The 17,924-nt window shown below is 38.0% G+C and overlaps 1 pseudogene; it reads right to left on the bottom strand.

The window, feature by feature from the left end:
• Positions 1–1,647: 1,647 nt before the first annotated feature.
• LOC143586786 (F-box protein SKIP2 pseudogene) lies at positions 1,648–3,167 on the bottom strand (annotated as a pseudogene).
• Between the last annotated feature and the right edge of the window lie 14,757 nt (positions 3,168–17,924).

Here is a 17,924-nt window from a genome sequence, read left to right as displayed (position 1 = left end):
AGGGATCACATATATAGGTGGTTTTGATTAATTTCAAGGGTTTGATAATAATTACCCCTGGAAGCTGTCTAATCGTTTAATCTTTTTGCAGGGATTTCAAATTTCAAAATGCCAGCTGTAAAGCAGAAACACCCGCCATTTTGGGGGCAATTGTTAGGGCATAGAATTTATGCTGAGGATCCGCTATCCTTGATCAATCTGTGGATCACTTATCCTTATGATATGTTCCAGATTGTAAAGGATCAATGATTCTTAGTATTATATGTTTACTAATAGTTGTTTTTGGATGGTGTTGTGTTTGTTAGATATAATAGCTGGAAGACTGAGTTATCCACAAGACTGAGTTATCCCCAAGATTTCGCTTACAAGACGAACCCGACACAAACCAACCTTCCCAACAACAACCTTATTATCCCCAACCTTTTCAACCGTCCCAAAACCAACAACAACGTTATTATCAACCGTCCCAAAACCAAACTTTTCCCCCTTTTTCTATCCAAAATTACCCAAATAATGCTTTTCAAATGTTTGGATCTCAACCATCTCAGCCCTCTCAACCGTCTCAAATGTTCGTCGATCCCCTAGGCAATAACGATGTTATATATCAATTTGCAAGTGCTTTTCGTCACGAAGTGCAAACTTTGGATGAAGATGAATCCGCGGATGAGGTGCCGCATCAAAGTGGTGCTCGGCGTTGGTTGGCCGATGAGGAGGTCGCCTTGACCAAGGCTTATTTACATTGCTCCGAATCAAAAAAACACTCAAACCAACAAAGAAAAGAAGCGTTTTGGAAAAGTATTAAAGAACATTTCTCGAAACTTCCTGGAGCAACCGAACGAAACAAGGATCAAATGATTGGCAAGTGGGGAGATTTGAATAAAAAATGTCAAAGTTTAATGTTTGTTACGTCCAAGAGGTAACTATTTTAGTTTATTTATTTTATAATCTATTACTTTATTTTTATAATTTGATATATATATATTTTTTCTAAATGTTTTGTAGTCCCGAACTCCACAAAGCGGAGCGAGCGAGGCGACTATCATAAAGAACGCTTTGGCCGAATATGTCTGAGCTTACAAATGTAGGGATTTTCCCCACTTGGAAGCGTGGGAGATTGCGAGACATCAAGCGAAGTGGGAACCGATTTCGTTGGTCGATTTGAACGAACCAATGGCTCCAAGGAAGAAAGTTCATCACATCCACCACCCCTCTCCCACTAATTAAATGATTACTTACAGTCATATTCTTTAAATCATATATATTGGAATGAAATACGTGAGGTAACTAAAATGGACATAGTATGATTTTCAGTTAAATAAAATGGAAGAGATAAGAGTAGACCTCAAATTATTCTTCATAAATAACATTTACTACCACTATGGTATACGAAGTAATTTGTGTGGTGTCCAAATTACCGCTTATAGATTACATAATAAAACTGAAAAACGGAAAAAAAAAACTTTTGATGTTTCTATGATATTAGTCGGATTGGGTTTGCTATCCAAAAGGGGGTTGCGGCGCAGCTTGTTGCCCGCTTACCTGCCACTTCATTGTAAATCGTTTGAATGTTTCTATGATATTAAATCATAAATCAAAAAAATAAATAAATAAAATAAAAATAAAAATTGATCAACTCTAAATGTAAAGTCATGAGCCACCACTGGAACTGCCGTTGCCACCTGAGCTCCTCCCGAAAGCGCAAGCCGCAAGACCCCTGCGACCAAAAACCCCAAACCGTGTCTTGAAAAAGGGCCGTCGATTCGAGCTACTAGCCACCGGCTCAGGTTGTCCATTAACACCATGGTTCGTTATAGCAGGGACCTCGACCTCGTCTTCTTGTGCGCCACTTTCGTTTGCAGCTGCATCCACGGTTCCAGGTTCATTATCCAAATAAACCTCCAACGATCCCCGCCTCGCACGTAACCAATTCCCAGTTCCACTTGAAACATATCTACAATCCCTCACCTTAATCTTCACCAAATTAGGACAGCCATAAGCAAAAGACTCAATCCCAAAATCAGTTACAGGGCAACATCTAATGCTGAGCGTCTTTAATGCAACACAATAAAACGCGATACGTAAAACTTCATCATCATAAACCGTATCGCATCCACACAGCATTAATCGCTCCAACTTCTTGCAATTCATTGCAATTTCACGTAAACTTATCATGGTAGGGTTTACGCCAACCAAAAGCAGCTCCTTAAGGTGCACAAGGTGCGTACCAATTGCCATTAAGGCATCATGTCTGATTTTATTCATCTTCCAGCCGTCGATAAGAAGCGTTCTCAAGTAATGACAGCTTTCAACGACCGCGATCACTCCAGCGTCGGTGCAATCAGGATTCTTAACAATATGAAAAATTTGCAAATGCGGACAATTAGATAACGCTGAGAGACCGATATCACTCACCAGAAGTCTCTCCAAATGGACCTCTGTTATGTTATTACCAGGAACGGCAACTGATTCCAGTACACTATCCCATTGACCCATACAATGAATCAGTTTCAACGACTGCAGTTTCTTCGAACCAGTAATTAACGGTTCGAAAAAGAAGCCGCAGATGCTGTTAAGATGTATGCATTTGAGCAACGAAGCAGCGGCGCTAGGACGGATAAGCTCCAGCGCCGTCTCGTTGTTGATACTGTGGAGGCGCAATCTCTTAATTGATAGTTCTTCAAGAGAACTGCAGTTGTCGAGGAGTGCGTTGATTGCGTGAATGCTAATCACACAAGCTCCACACGAGAACTTCTTCAACTGCTTGCAGTAATGGGCTAACGCCTCCATAACTAACTCGGTAATGTTATTGCAGCCATGGAGCTTGAGGCGCATGAGCCTCGGGCAATGGATGGATATTAGCGTCAGCCCGTAGTCCTCTATGCTGCGGTGGTTACGGGAGCCTCGTAGAGAGAGATCCATCACCGAACTGAACAGTGAAAACATTATACAGAGGTAGGGGGAGATTATCCAGTGAGCGATGAGCGTGAGACGGTACCGGCTCTGGCCTTCGACGAGCAGCCATCTTCTGGATACCAGCGAGCAACGTTTGCGGTCGCTGGTATCAAGGCGGTCGAAAATTATGGCTAATAATCATCTGGAAGGAAAGAAGTATAGTCGATAGGAGCGGTGGAGGAAGACGGGGAATGGGAAGAGGGGGATTGCCCCATTGATCAGGTGAAAGTTCAGTTATTATTATTATTATTATTATTATTATTATTATTATTATTATTATTATTATATGTGAGAGGCGACAAGTGAATGGGTGAATCCCATGAGTTGAGGTTTGAGAAGACTCCACTTGTTATTATACCCATTTGGGCGAGAGTAATATGCAATTGCCAACTGTTTCTAACATTCTAATAATTTTTTTATTTAAATGCAACAGTTTTAACTTATCTTTGAATTTGAGTAGGGGGTGTTAAATGGGCAGTGCTAGATGGTTGGCAAGTCCAGCACTATGTAAACGTGAACCCGAACATGAAAAATAAGAAAATTGCGTTAGTCATATGAATCCAAACACGACATGAATGCTCATGGGTGACCCGAACACGACTCATTGGACCCAGAAGTTTGTAATTTATATGTTGGTTTTACATGGCCAACTACTTTAATTTATTACATACAAAAATAAAATTAAAAAATAAATGGGTTAAACGTGTCAGCCTGGGAATTGACTCGAACCCGTTTATATCGAACCAAGCCAGCAAATTTCACGTTGTTGTGTTTTCAGTTAGTGTCTCAAATTCACATCCCTAGATTTTAGTTATATATTTATTTTTAACGTGTTTAAGAAGCGTCCAAATAAATCTTCATCGTAAAGTTACTGCGCCAGATCCTTAAGGTAATACGTGGAAGGGTTTACGTCTGAGCTAGTGACGACAAAGAATCCACGAGTCGTTACGTCAGACATTAAACCGCTAGTCGTCATGAGACGCGAGCAAATGTTAAAGTAAATATTGATATATGGTAAAATGGGTAAGTTGGTAAATGCTAGTAAGTTAGTGCATGAAATTGTGTTGTAATGAATGAATAATTGGTTGGTTAGTGAAGTATTTTTAGTATACTAGTTAATGGTGATGCTTAATGACGTAAGATGTGGTCTTTTTTCCTGGTTTGTATGAAATTTCAAGAGGTATGACATATTATTTTGACATGCACCGCTTGCCTAATTTAGTTATCTTTGAACAAACATTTAATGATGTATGATGCCATTGCATTAAACGTGTCTCTTGACTTGTCCTAAGCCATGACTAGCCGGAGTTTACCCGGTTTGCGATTTTATTTGGTCTGTAGATGGATTGTTAACTTTGGTCGTTACCTTTTGAGAATATTGTCGGTTTTGTTTGGTTATGATTAATTTCATATAATTTTATTGGTTAACCGTTCAGTTTTTGGTCATAGTTTGATTTTTGTTCACCCCTACAGCTTAGTACTTATAGTTAATTTCAACTATTTTTTTGGTTAACGGTTCGCCTTTGTTTATTATTATGATTCAATTTTGCTCACTTCTATAATTTATTACTTCGCTTAAACGATATATATTTTCATACCGCCCTCTAATTATGTGAGCCGGTAGTCTTGTATTCTCTAAAAATCACCGAAACTTGTTTGGATCTGTTACCACATAAATTGTTTTGAAATTTTTTTTTAAATCGTTTTGTTTAGATGCCATTACATTACAACTTTAAGTCTTAACATATGCAATATCAAATGCATATAGAAACCAAATCAAGTGTTTCGAATACAGTACTTCAATGTTTCAAAGTATACGAGCCTAAACATACGCAAAATCAAATGCGTGTCGAAATTCATACTGGATACATAACTTATCTTAATTGTTGAAGGCTAGGAGCTTTAATCACATATTTAGTTACTAGTAAAAACATAGAGACATATGTTGGTGATTTTAATGCCATCAAGTCATTTTAGTTTAGTTGAATTTACTTAAAACAAGAATGGGATCATAATAAATAGCGACACAAGTTTGGAGGGGTGAGATACAAACTTATTTGTGCTATTTAAGTTATAATATTATAATTTTTACATTCACAATTTTATCAAACTTTTTTATTATATTGTAAATCATGTGAATTTTGTTACAATTGCGTGCCACTAAAAATACTATTCATTTAAATAGAAATAGGTTTTACTAAAACACAGTTTGTCATAAAAGTAATTTTTAGATTGTGGCAAAAAAATTCTTTTTATATATTGTGGAATTAATAAAAATGTCACTAATAGCCTAAAAACTTTGTGCGACAAATTGAAAAGTGCCACTAAAAGGCTTTTCTATGTGCCGCGCGTTCTTGTAGGGGTCTACTTTTTTGTTTTTTAATGGCGCTTTTGGTATGTTATTATATGATAAAAATTTTTTGTAGTCGATAGACTATAACTTCGAAAATCGTAAAGCACCATAGTAACGAAGTTCCATGTCTATAGAAGGCACACAACGACCCTGTCTTAACCCAACAGACAAAAAAGCCATTTATCATCTAATCATTTTTATATGGTAAACATCATTATCATCAATCATTATCTTAAATATCACTCCATGGATCTACAAGTATGCATTCATTGGTATCATGACATAAACATGTAAAAGACAAACAATAAATTCGAAAATCATAAAGCTCCATCAGAATTAATTCCCACGTTTATGGACATCACAATGAATATATCTCATATTTGCTACATTAATAACCTAACTAAGGAAAACGGACAATATTTAATCGTCTAATCATTTATACACAATTAAACGCCATTATCGTCAACCATAATAGATGAATAATCTCCATCGACTTGCAAGTTTACATCCTCTAACATTAATATTAATATGTAGTACTGTGACGTAAGCATGTAAAGGATCAACTATAACCCTAAAGCACGTTGGGAATGAAGTCTCACACTTATAGACGTCACGACTATATCTCGTAGTTGTTATAGTAACCCAAGTGACAAAAAAAGGATGTCTGTCAATCTGACATCTAATCAGTTAATCAGTTATATACAGTAAACGTCTTTATCGTCAACCATAGTGCATGGATAACTCTAGCTACACCAATTAACAATTATGCATCCACTAACATTCACTCTCTTGTATTGTGACGTAAGCATGCAAAAGACGAACTCTAACCTCAAAAAGCACTATAGGAATGAAGGCCCACGTTTATAGGTGATCCAACGACTATATCTCATATTCTTTACAATAAGCCAACTAACAAAAAAGGACATTTATCATCTAATCATTTATAAATGGTAAGCATCATTATATTTAATCAAAGTCTATAAGTAACTCTCTACCAATCTACAAGTTAGCATCCACTAACATTCACTCTCTGGTACCTCGACTTTTGCATGCAAAAGACAACTATAACCTCGAATATCAAAAAGAACCATAGGAAAAAAGTCCCATGTATATAAACGACACAATGACTATATCTCATATTTGCAACTGTTACCCAACTGACAATAAAAAGACATTTATCATCTAAACAGTGAACACTATTGTGACTTCTCTATCAAGCATGTTGATTATTAAAAGTTACACATATCATGCATTATTGGTTAAAATGATTATTCATGAATACAAGCCAAATTTTAAAACCAAGTGATTAGCCAACTAATTCCCCTGTATAAAAAAGAAAAGATGTCGGGTTTTGTTAAAGCGACAACACAAACACATGGTTAAAGCAGCTGCTGGCTGTAAACGTATCGGCATATCCAACATGACCAGCCCCTCGTGTGTGTGTGTGTCTTATATATAGGATGTGGTTATACTAAGAAGTGGAGTGTGTCTAAGAAGTGTAAGAAGTAATCTGGTGTGTTAGATATGTTGATCTGACGGTGGATATGGAAAGTGTGTTTATTGTGCGGTGTGTTTTATTAGATCTAATGGTAAACACACAATTCCTACACTTCTTAGGAAAAATCTACTTCTTATTGCAACCTTGCTCTCTCTCTCTATACATACATACATACATACATACATACATACATACATACAGGGGAGGGTTATTTTGAGAACCATGGTGAGTTTTAAGAACTTTAAGAACTCAATTTTGGACCACACATTTAATTAAATGATATGAAACATGTGGCTGACATTAAATGTAATTAAAAAATGAAGCAGGAGAGAGAATAAATATTTTTGATAATTACACAAGTTTAAACGTTAGTTACACATGTGTAAAAAGTCGATTCGGTGTGTAAAAAAAAACCGTGATTTTTCGTACATCACTTACACTTACGTATTACACATGTGTAAAAAAAATTCGGAAAAAAAAAATTGTTACGTTGAGTTCTTTCGAGTTCTTAAAACTCAAAGTGGTTCTCAAAAGAAATCAATCCCATACATACATATATATATATATATATATATATATATATATATATATATATATATATATAGCAATTTATGAGTTAGGCTTCCAACAATAATAATAATAATAAACGTCAAATAACCGTTAAAGTCAAGCGGTTATTAAGTCGCCAAGACACTTAACCGAAACTGACTGAATCTCAAATCGTCCAACTTGCTTTGATTTAAATTCTAAAATGTTTATTGTTTTCAGTGGTTCATTAAGGCTATAAACACAGAGAATTTATTAATTTTAGTAAGTGTGATCAACTGTATCCACAAGCTCAATAAACCAAAACAAAATTAAGCATAAACTAAATGAGGCCATCTGTATACCTCAAATTTATTATGCATAAACACTACCACTATGGTCTATGGTATACAAAGTAATTTGTGTATTGTAAGGCCCCGGTCCCGGTGCCCTACATTGTCGTTGGATTTACTCATAAACACAATTCTAAATATCAGAGTTAATTAAAAACTTTTCGCAGAGTATTAAGAACATCAAACATTCAATACAAAACATTCAAATCTTGTCTTTAAACATAACATAAAACATCGTATTAAAACGTCATTTCTTCCGTCTTTAGATGCCAACCGTTCAATCCATGTCATGTGCCATCCTCATGCTAGCTCTTTAATCCTATTTACTTGCGTGCATACTAAAAGTCAGCTATGTTGAGTGAGTTCTAGTTAATCAGGAAACATACATTACACTCACATACATAGATGCACGTATCCGAAGACACGTATTAATATGCAGCGTGAGTTCTAGCTTTAGCCTTAGAACGTAAAAACTTTTATTCGCTCCATAAGAGGAATGCTACATAATATCCATTAAAAGAACATTTACTATTGTCCATACGAGGAACTCTATATATATCATCCATAGAAGGATCAACGTGTATTATCCATAGAAGGAACACTATATATTATTCATAGAAGGAACACTATATATTATCCATAGAAGGAACTATGTGTATTATCCATAGAAGGAACAATATCTATTTTCCATACGAGGAACCCTATATATTATCTATAGAAGGAACACCGTTTATTATCCATAGAAGGAACGTATACTTAATTATATAATATCCATTTAAGGAACACTAATAAGGTCTACAGTCCTTAATAATGCTATCGCATTCCAGGTCTATGTCCACTAGAAGTTAAAAGGATTTGCCATCCTAACTTACTATGTCGGACGTAGGGCTTGCGTACCATACATACGCCTGCTTGCACGTACCACATATACAATAATATTATATATATATATATATATATATTGTACCAACAAAAACAAGCAGATTAAACTATAACTACAGACACACTGGGCATCCTTCACATTAATTCTTCTAACGATCACCTTCTTAATCATGTCCTTGCAGTCATTGAGTGGTGTTCATGTGTTTCAGCTATTCAATGTAGCTTTTCCATGAGGCTCTCGATGTACTACTTCTTAATCTGATTCAGCAAGTCTCGTCTCGTCCGTTTAAGGGACATTGTTTCATACTATTTTAACACTATTGCCTAAGACAACACTCTATCATGACACAAATAATCATCATAACCAAAATCCATTCATGACAATTTCATATCATAATTAATTTAAACAATCACCAGTCTAAACTTCAATATAAAATACACACATTAAGTCATTAATAAGTCAAACATAGATTAAAACTTATGACTAGTAACTAGTCTTCTTAAATGATTTTCTCTAAGAATACGGAGGAAACTGTTAAGCCTCAAGCATTCTTCTCTGCTCCGCGTTCTTCCCTTGGCTTCCTGCAATCCCTTGCTAGGTGTCCATGTCATCCAAAGTTATGAAACCTATGTGCTCCTTGCACTCCCAGGAGGAATCTCCAACTTTTCCACACCTAATCCTATTCTACACTCTCTCGGGTGTTTCCTCCCACATTTCCACAAACAGCAAACTCATCTTTTCTTGCCTTCGTCTTAAGTGGATCCTCTTCATTAGCTTCATCTGGTTTTAAGGCTGGGTTCTTTCTCTTCATTTCAATCTTCTCCTCTTCACTGATGGCAAGGTCTTCATAAACAATCTCAGCCAAATCCACAGCTGAATCAAATGTTGCGGGTTTATTAGCCCTAACCAATGTTCGGACATTTCGTGGTAGTCCTCTGATGTAGCACTTGATTCTATTTGCTTCAGTATTAACCATGTCGGGAACCAACCTAGACATGTGGTTGAACTCAGTGGTGTATTCACGGTATGTCATTTTTCCCGCCTTCAGATTGAAAAACCTTATCTCGGCCCTCTTAACTTCAGCATCAGCACAAAACCGCTTCATAACTAGTTCCTTCAAATCGTCCCAACTCATTGTCTTAATCTCCTCTTGAGTCTTTCTTTATTCCACTGTCTCCCACCAAAACATAGCCTCATCACCAAACGAGTGGGTAGCATAACCCACCGCTTGATCAGGACGGCACTCGCTAATTCGAATAACCTTACACATTGCGGTTATCCACTGAAAATTAGTTGTCGCGTCCTCCAAGCCAGTTAACTTCGGTGGGTCACATCCCTTAAACGATTTGTAGTTACGCCCACCTCGGCCTCTATTTCCTTCATCAACTTTCATAGACCTAACATCACTCGAGTCACCTTTCTCTCTCTCATCATCCTTCTTACCATTCTCATTTGTCCTCTCAGCGGTCCTTGCATGGCTCTCAGCAGACTTGCTAGGATGTAGATTCTTCACTTCAGCTGCTACAGCTTGAGCAATGGAGGCTTGAACAGAAATATCCAGTAGATACCTTTCATTTTTGCTTGGTTCTCGCAGAGTTTCACTCATTTCCTCTCTTATGTTAGTAACTAGTTCTATAGAAGGTTCTCGGACAATACGTGGCCTACCACGACGTCCCTTACGACCTCCTTGACCAACAACCTTTCTTGCTCCAGCCATTCGTATTGTATAAGGAAACACAAACGTCATCACCAATTTCAATTTACACATAAACCCAAATATCCAACAAACTAAAATCAATCACTCAATTTCTAGGCTTTGGGAGTTGGAGATTTTGAGTTCAAGTCTGTTAGATCACAAAATAATCAAGTAATGAGGATATGTTATTCTTGAAGACGTGACTGGATCAATTATCCTTCTGAAGAGTTCCGGAGTTATGTCAGGATCAAGAATACTCAATAATTGGTATTACTAATGATTGTTTCCTATGTGTAGTTTAACATTTGATAGGTATAACGGCTATATGACCAAGTCTACGTGATATCTCGCTATTGGACTTGTTCAGCACATGGTCTAAAGGCGTGGATGAAGATAGTGGGAAGGTGGCGGATTAATAGAACACTTTGTTATATGTTATTTTCTTGTTTATATTAAGCTTATGATCAATTAGGTCGACACTTCATGTTCATTAACACTACTCATAACTCTCTCTAGCAGTTCACTCACACTTAGCAATCTTGTAATCATTGATCATAATCTCCACCATTTGTAACCCGTTTTTTGATTAATAAGTTGGTGATAGACGATTTGTCATCACCCAAGGTTTTATGCCGGAGATCCTCTAAAGATCAAGGGATTTTCCTCATATAAATCTCTATGTTCATCGACATATTTCATATACAATCACAAACGCCAAGTCCCACAATTACGAGTTTGGTTACATTATCCTTAGTTGATTTTTGACCAAAACAATTTGACGCCCACCGTGGGGCAATTGGTTCTATAATCCAGAATATTTCCTATCAATTCTCAATCTTTTTTACCTATATCACTTTCAATGGCCTCTCAACAAACCTTTGCTTCGTCCACCATGCCTTTATCAGTTTCACTCCCACCGAGATCTTCACTGCCAATGCCTCCTCCCCTAGCAGGAGCACCAAGGACTACCGCTGCTGGAAACAAGACTCACACTCCAGTCTTTCAGAGCTCAAAAACCACTGCTGCCACTTCGGTGGTTAACTCTAACAATGATGTTTCTGCTATGTTTTCTCATGTTAAAACATATATGGAGTAGCAAAGTAGGACTAACCAGAAGATCATTCGCGAGATAGAAGATCTCAAGAAGACTAAGAGGCCAGCGGAGGATCAGACTCCCCTGATGCCTAGGATGCTGGATTTTACCACTCCAGGATCCTTGGCTCCACTTTCTCAATGATCATCTATCCTCCAACCAGGGTCTATGGGTCAGCAGGCTCAGGGATCCTCGATTTTCCAGCAAGGATCATTTATCCTTCAACCACGGTCTATGGCTCAGCGGGCTCAGGGACCATCCTTTAACCAGGATCCTCTGGGTTATATCACCAAGGATCCTACAACTTCCAGCCTCAAGGATTCTTTTTCCAGAACCAAGGATCCTCGGGACTTCAGCATCAAAGGTCCTCGGAGGTCCATGAAGGAGACATCATCCCCATGAAAACCATTGCCTCTAGTGGACCAACTGCTCTAGTGGATGCTTCTTATCTGGGCTACTCTTCTAGGATGTCAGTGTTCACTCAACAAAGAGGTAACACCTATAATAACATATCCTTAGACACTAATCATGGTTCTATGCAGGATGAAGGCATCAACCTGGCTATGACTAAGGAACTTTAGAAGCTTAAGGATATCACTTTTCCCAATTTAACATCAATTTCGTCTCGATACACCTCTTCAACATTTTCTCGAGATTAACTAAAAAATTATCGAAAGAGTTACCGTACACCGAAAAATCATCCATAAAAACCTCCACGGACGTCTCTATCATATCCTGAAAAATTGCACCATACAACGCTGAAAAGTAGCCGAAGCATTACACAACCCAAATGGCATGCGAAGATACGTATATGTACCATACGGACATGTAAAAGTCGTCTTCTCTTGGTCTTCCGATGCAATTGGAATCTGAAAATAAATTGAAAAACCGTCAAGAAAACAATAAAACTATTGACCCGCTAGACGCTCCAACATTTGATCAATAAACGGCAACGGGAAGTGGTCTTTACGAGTAGCATCATTCAACCTCCGGTAGTCAATACAAACCCTCCAACCGGTAACCGTACGCGAAGGGATAAGTTCATTCTTCTCGTTCATGACAACCGTCATCCTCCCTTTCTTTGGAACAACTTGAGTTGGACTTACCCATGGAGAATCCGAAATCGGATAAATCACCCCGGCATCCAACAACTTAAGAGCTTCTTTCTTGACAACTTCTTGCATGTTTGGGGTTGAACCACCGGTTTATATTCATCTTCCATCAAAATCCGGTGGGTACAATAAGCGGGGCTAATACCTTGAATATCCGAAAGTCTCCATGCAATCGCCCCTTTATTCATCTTTAATACCTCTATCAATTTTGACTTTTCTTCCTCACTCAACTTAGATGAAACGATAACGGGCAAATCTGAGCCCTCTTCAAGATACGCATACTCTAAATGTGACGGAAGAACCTTTAATTCCAACGGAGCGGGTTTTTCGACCTCTTTTTCACAAATAATTTCACTAACCTCCATAATCTCCACCGAACAAGAAACATCATCTATCACGTCTTCCTCACCGTCCTCCAAAATTTCCGTCAACTCGTCATCCAACTCCATCCCAACCAAATCGGTTCCACAAATATAATCAAGCATCTTATCAAAACCCGGAATAAAAGAGTTTAGAAAATATACCGAATGGCATGGACCACTAACATCGTCATTATCATCCCGGTGCTTCATCGACTTTGCAATATCACAAGTAACATTCTCGTCACCAACCCGAAGTGTAATCTGCCCCTCATACACATCAATAAGAGCCTTAGCACTTCTCAAAAATGACCGACCGAGAATAATGGGGACTTTCTCGTCGGTCTCCATATCAAGTACCACAAAATCAACCGGAAATACAAACTTGTCAACCTTTACTAATAAATTTTCAATAATACCTTGCAGATACTTAACCGAACGATCCGTCAACGACAACGACATACGAGTCGGTGTAAGCTCACCCAACTCCAACTTCTCAAACAACGAATATGGCATAAGATTAATACTCGCACCCAAATCCGCCAACGCTTGGCTCATCATATCACTTTCGAACGTACATGGGATTGTAAAAACACCCGGATCCGATAACTTTTCTGGGACCCGGTTCAACACAACCGCTGAACAATCCCCGCTAAGTGGAATAGATGAAATCTCTCCCAACCTATCTTTTCTCTTGAGTAAATTTTTCAAGAATTTTGCATACTTTGGCATGTGTTGGAGGGCTTCAACAAACGAAAGATTAATTTTCAATTGTCGGAACATATCTAGAAAATGCCCGTATTCCCTCGTGTATTTTTGGTTCTTGAGACGAGCGGGATATGGAACATGGACAATATTAATATCGGGTGGTGGCCGAAATACGACCGGGTTTTTCTCAACTTGTGGCCCGATAATTGGTGTTTTAATTTGTGACTTACCCGTAGCCTCCAACTCGATCTCTTCATCCACCGTTTCCTCTTATTCAACTCCACCTGTTTCTTTAACTACCTCGGGACCCAAAACCCTTCCGCTACGAGTAGTAATCGCTTTCAATTGAGTGGCCGGATTAGTCTGAGTAGAACCCGAAAACTGTACTTGAGGCCTTTCTTCGAGTCGACGAGAAATATCACCAACGGTCCTTTGAATATCGAGAATAGAAGATTGTTGATTCTTGATGAGCATATCGTGTTCGGTCAACTTTTTCTTTGTGATTTGATCTCTCTCCAAGATTTGCTTCATCATCTCCTCTAGACGTCCCATGCTTCCATTAGGATCCTGCACATTATTTTGAACAATAGTACCATTGTTATTATTATTATTATTGTACTGACCCTGTCCTTGATTGTAAGAATTTTGATAGCCGGGTGATGCGCCTGACGGACGCCAGTTGGAGTTATTCTGATTCGGGTTCTTGTAGGTGTTCCAATTCTGATTGTTGTTGAAGTTGTTGTTGGGAAACCTATTCTGCCCACCAATATAATCGACTTGCTAATTCATCACTGGGCACTCCAAAGTGCTGTGTCCACCTCTACAAAACTCACACTTGTCCTTCACCTCTCGGGTTAGTGATTCCAAAGCAGAAGCCACGATAATATCCAGATCAACCTGGTGTACACCTCGAGAAGATGAGGATGTACTGTTAACGGGAGTGGAATTCCCGCATCGTGGCCCTTTGGTGAGGTCCGATTGAGCGAAGCTCTCAAACATCTCGTTACAATCGGCGACATTCTTCCTAGCTAGTAGACTTCCTCCTGCGGCCATGTCGAACCGAACTTGGGTTTCGTAGTTCAACCCATTGTAGCATTACTCCATGAGAGCTCATGGTGTGAGACCATTCTGTGAGCATCGAGATAACAAGCTCTGAAAATGCTCCCAAGCATGACAATATTACTCTTCCGGCTCCATGTGAAACGAGTGAATCTGATCGCGAAGAACAGCCGCTTTAGCCAGTGGGAAGTACCTCGTGATAACTGCGGAACGTAGTGCTTCCCAAGTGGTGAACGTGCCAGGTGGCTGCGTGTCAAGCCAAATAGCTGCTTTACATGTAAGTGAAAAAGGAAAAAGATGTAAGAAAATTGCATCTTCAGTAGCACCTTGCAATTTAAAAGTTTTCAAAACGCGGTATAGTCGGTTAATATAAGCCGACGCATCCTCGTCATCGTTCCCATGAAACTGATTAGTTTGAACGTTGTTGTTCATGACGTATGACGGAATCTGCCACGAGTTGGGGTTGTCGATCGCGGGAACGACGATGCATGACTGGTTTCCGGTTAAGCCATCGAAGGCTTGAGCAGCAATTGTCCTATCGTCGGCCATTTGAACGTTTGGTTGAATTCTCGGACTTTCGGGTGGTGAACTGTGTGGTGACGATTTTTGTGAAGAAGTAGCTTCTGACGGTGGTTTCTCTGTTGAGGATCTGGTCTCGGTCTTGAATGGAGAAAAATCCAGATTTACCAGCGGTGCTCCTTGCGAACGAAGATGTGGCATAAACCTGAAATCGCAACAGACCAAGTAAGTAGACTAAAAAAAATTAAAAGCTAAAAACGAAAGTAAACTAAAATTAACTTAGACTCCTACGACTCAAACGAAAATAAAACAAATAGCACGTATGTAGCAATTAAGTCCAAATAAAGCAAATAACGCAATCGCCAAGACTCCCCGGCAACGGCGCCAAAAACTTGATGTGCTTGAAGTAGTCAAATAATTATTAACTAAAATTATACTAATCTAGACACTAAGTAATACTCTAGAACTTTTAACTTAACTTAAACAACTAACCGGAAAGTGAACCGGTCGACCCTAGTACAGCTAAGTAAGTCCGGAAATCGAACCCACGAGACTCTATAAATTACGAAATTAGCAAACAAGACTCAACTACAAGACACGACTATTTATTAATAATATTTGAGGGGGAATTTAAAACTAATAATTAAGACTTAATAATAATTAACTAATGATTACTTTAATTAATTAATAAAAAAACTAAATTAAACCTAACCCTAATTAATATAATAATAATAAGACATAATCATTACCTTAAACTTAATTAATTAATTAAACTTAAACCTTAACCCTAATTACTTTAAACTAATAAACAATATAGAAAGCTTTGATTAATTCAGATGATGAAGATAACTACCTAGGCTAGAATCCCCAAAGTTACGGTTATTAATTAACTGGAAAACTCAAGTTATGAAACTAGGATCGTAAAATAGACCCTTGACAGAAAACCCGAACAGGACCCTTGAACTTCAAGAAGACGCCTATGGATTTCTAACAAGTTTTAAGACTCACCAGTTTTATATTAAACTTCCTTACGGTTATTTAATCGCTTATGTCTACGTATCTTTTATGACGAAAACCTACCTTACAGCGCGGAATTCAAAGATAGCAAAGCAGACTCAATTAACTTAATAGACTAAGCTGACAATCAAACTTAGACGGACTCCTTACGAAAAACTAAATCTAGCAATCCCGACAAGCAAAGATCTATCAACAACCTATCACCTTACAGCTTTCTAGGCTGGCAGTTCACTTTTATCTATTTACTTGATTTTATTTTTTCTATGATTTTTAATGCATATTAATCACAAACTAGCCAAGAACACACAGTAAATGACCTAACAAAACCCTATCCTATGAAACAATCAACAAGGGCAATGTGAAACAATAAATTCAAGTAAACAAAACCAAGCAATCATACGTATTAAATAAATCAAACTCAACCGTTTACTTAGAACATAAAATCCATAACGAAATGAAAATCCAAATAAAATCAAACCGAACTAAGGTTCATCACGACCTAGGTAGTTTATGGAATTTAGCCTAGCATCTTAAGGTCTAAATCAAACAAAACGAATAATAATGAAAACATGGTGGAATAATAAAGAACGAAAGATTAAAGGCGATAAAACCCGTATTCTTCGATCTTAAACGTCTAGCTCTTCACCGGATGTTCTCTTGCCTTCAAAATCACCACGAGACTCGTAAAATAGCTCCAAGAACTCTTAAAATCGGCTGGTGGCTTTCAGGTTCTGTCAGGTTTAAGTTAAAGGTGTTTAAATAGCGAAAACAAGGCCCGACAATAAGCAAAAACGAATTAAAAACCCATCAGCATTGCCTAGGCGCCGCGCTAAGGGCTTTTTGTCTTCCCCCTTCGCGCGACGCTGCTTGCTTCTTCAAGGGGGTCGGTCAGACCGGCCCGGTCTGACCGGTTTTCTGTTATGGTTCTTCCTGATGCGTTCCGGATCTCCGTTTCGGCTCGTTTTAGCTCGTTTTTCTCCCTTTTTAATCACGATCAAATCCCGGAACCTACGAAACATAGAAATGTTAGTAGTATACAAATCTCGACTAAAAACGAACAAAAACTATTAAAATATTAATTAAAATGAACAAGGGAAACATATATATTTAGCATTATATCAGTTCCCACCCACCCCAAGCCATTCCTCCTTATTTGCTTTATTTCACTCCCTTTTTGTTAGTTTTTTTACTTTTCAAATCGGTGTAGTGACCCGAATCCGGGGTGTTTCTGGTCGAGCCCAAGAAACATGGAGTGGTGTTGTTGGTGGTCTCAATGACATCTTTTCACCACCACGATAACCACTTAGTTCACCCTAAGAGGTAAGAACCTCTACAAAGTGAGTTAGCTCACATTGACTCGATATAAAAAATTAATCACAAATGTGTAAAAGTAGCTTTCATTAACAAGATACGGGTGTCCTATACCCGTTTTTTTTAATAAGCGCCTTTTACCAATTTAAACTCTTTTGAGACATAATAACTTCAACTTTCGATTAAGTTTGTTTGTATAAATTTTGATAATATTTTAACAACCGAAAACATTCGGCAAACTTTTTTCAGCCTAAACTTTTCAAGCACAAATAGAAAAAACTGAAAAAACCAAAACAAATAAAAAAAGGAAAACCATAAAACCAAAACCGAATGGTTTTAAAAAATTCAAAAACCAAAGTTTCGGTTTTGGTTTGGTTTTAGGTTTGGTTCCAAAAACCAACCCAAACGGAACATACACACCCCTACTCTTTGTAGTTTGCAATATCACAACTCATTGCTTAAGCAACGATCGAGGTAGCATGTATG

The sequence above is a fragment of the Bidens hawaiensis genome, unplaced genomic scaffold, assembly GCF_021521415.1.
Source record: "Bidens hawaiensis isolate Kalapana, Puna unplaced genomic scaffold, B.hawaiensis_p1.1 tig00034984_1, whole genome shotgun sequence".
Lineage (NCBI taxonomy): Eukaryota > Viridiplantae > Streptophyta > Magnoliopsida > Asterales > Asteraceae > Bidens > Bidens hawaiensis.
This window is presented reverse-complemented; position numbering and strand designations above follow the sequence as displayed.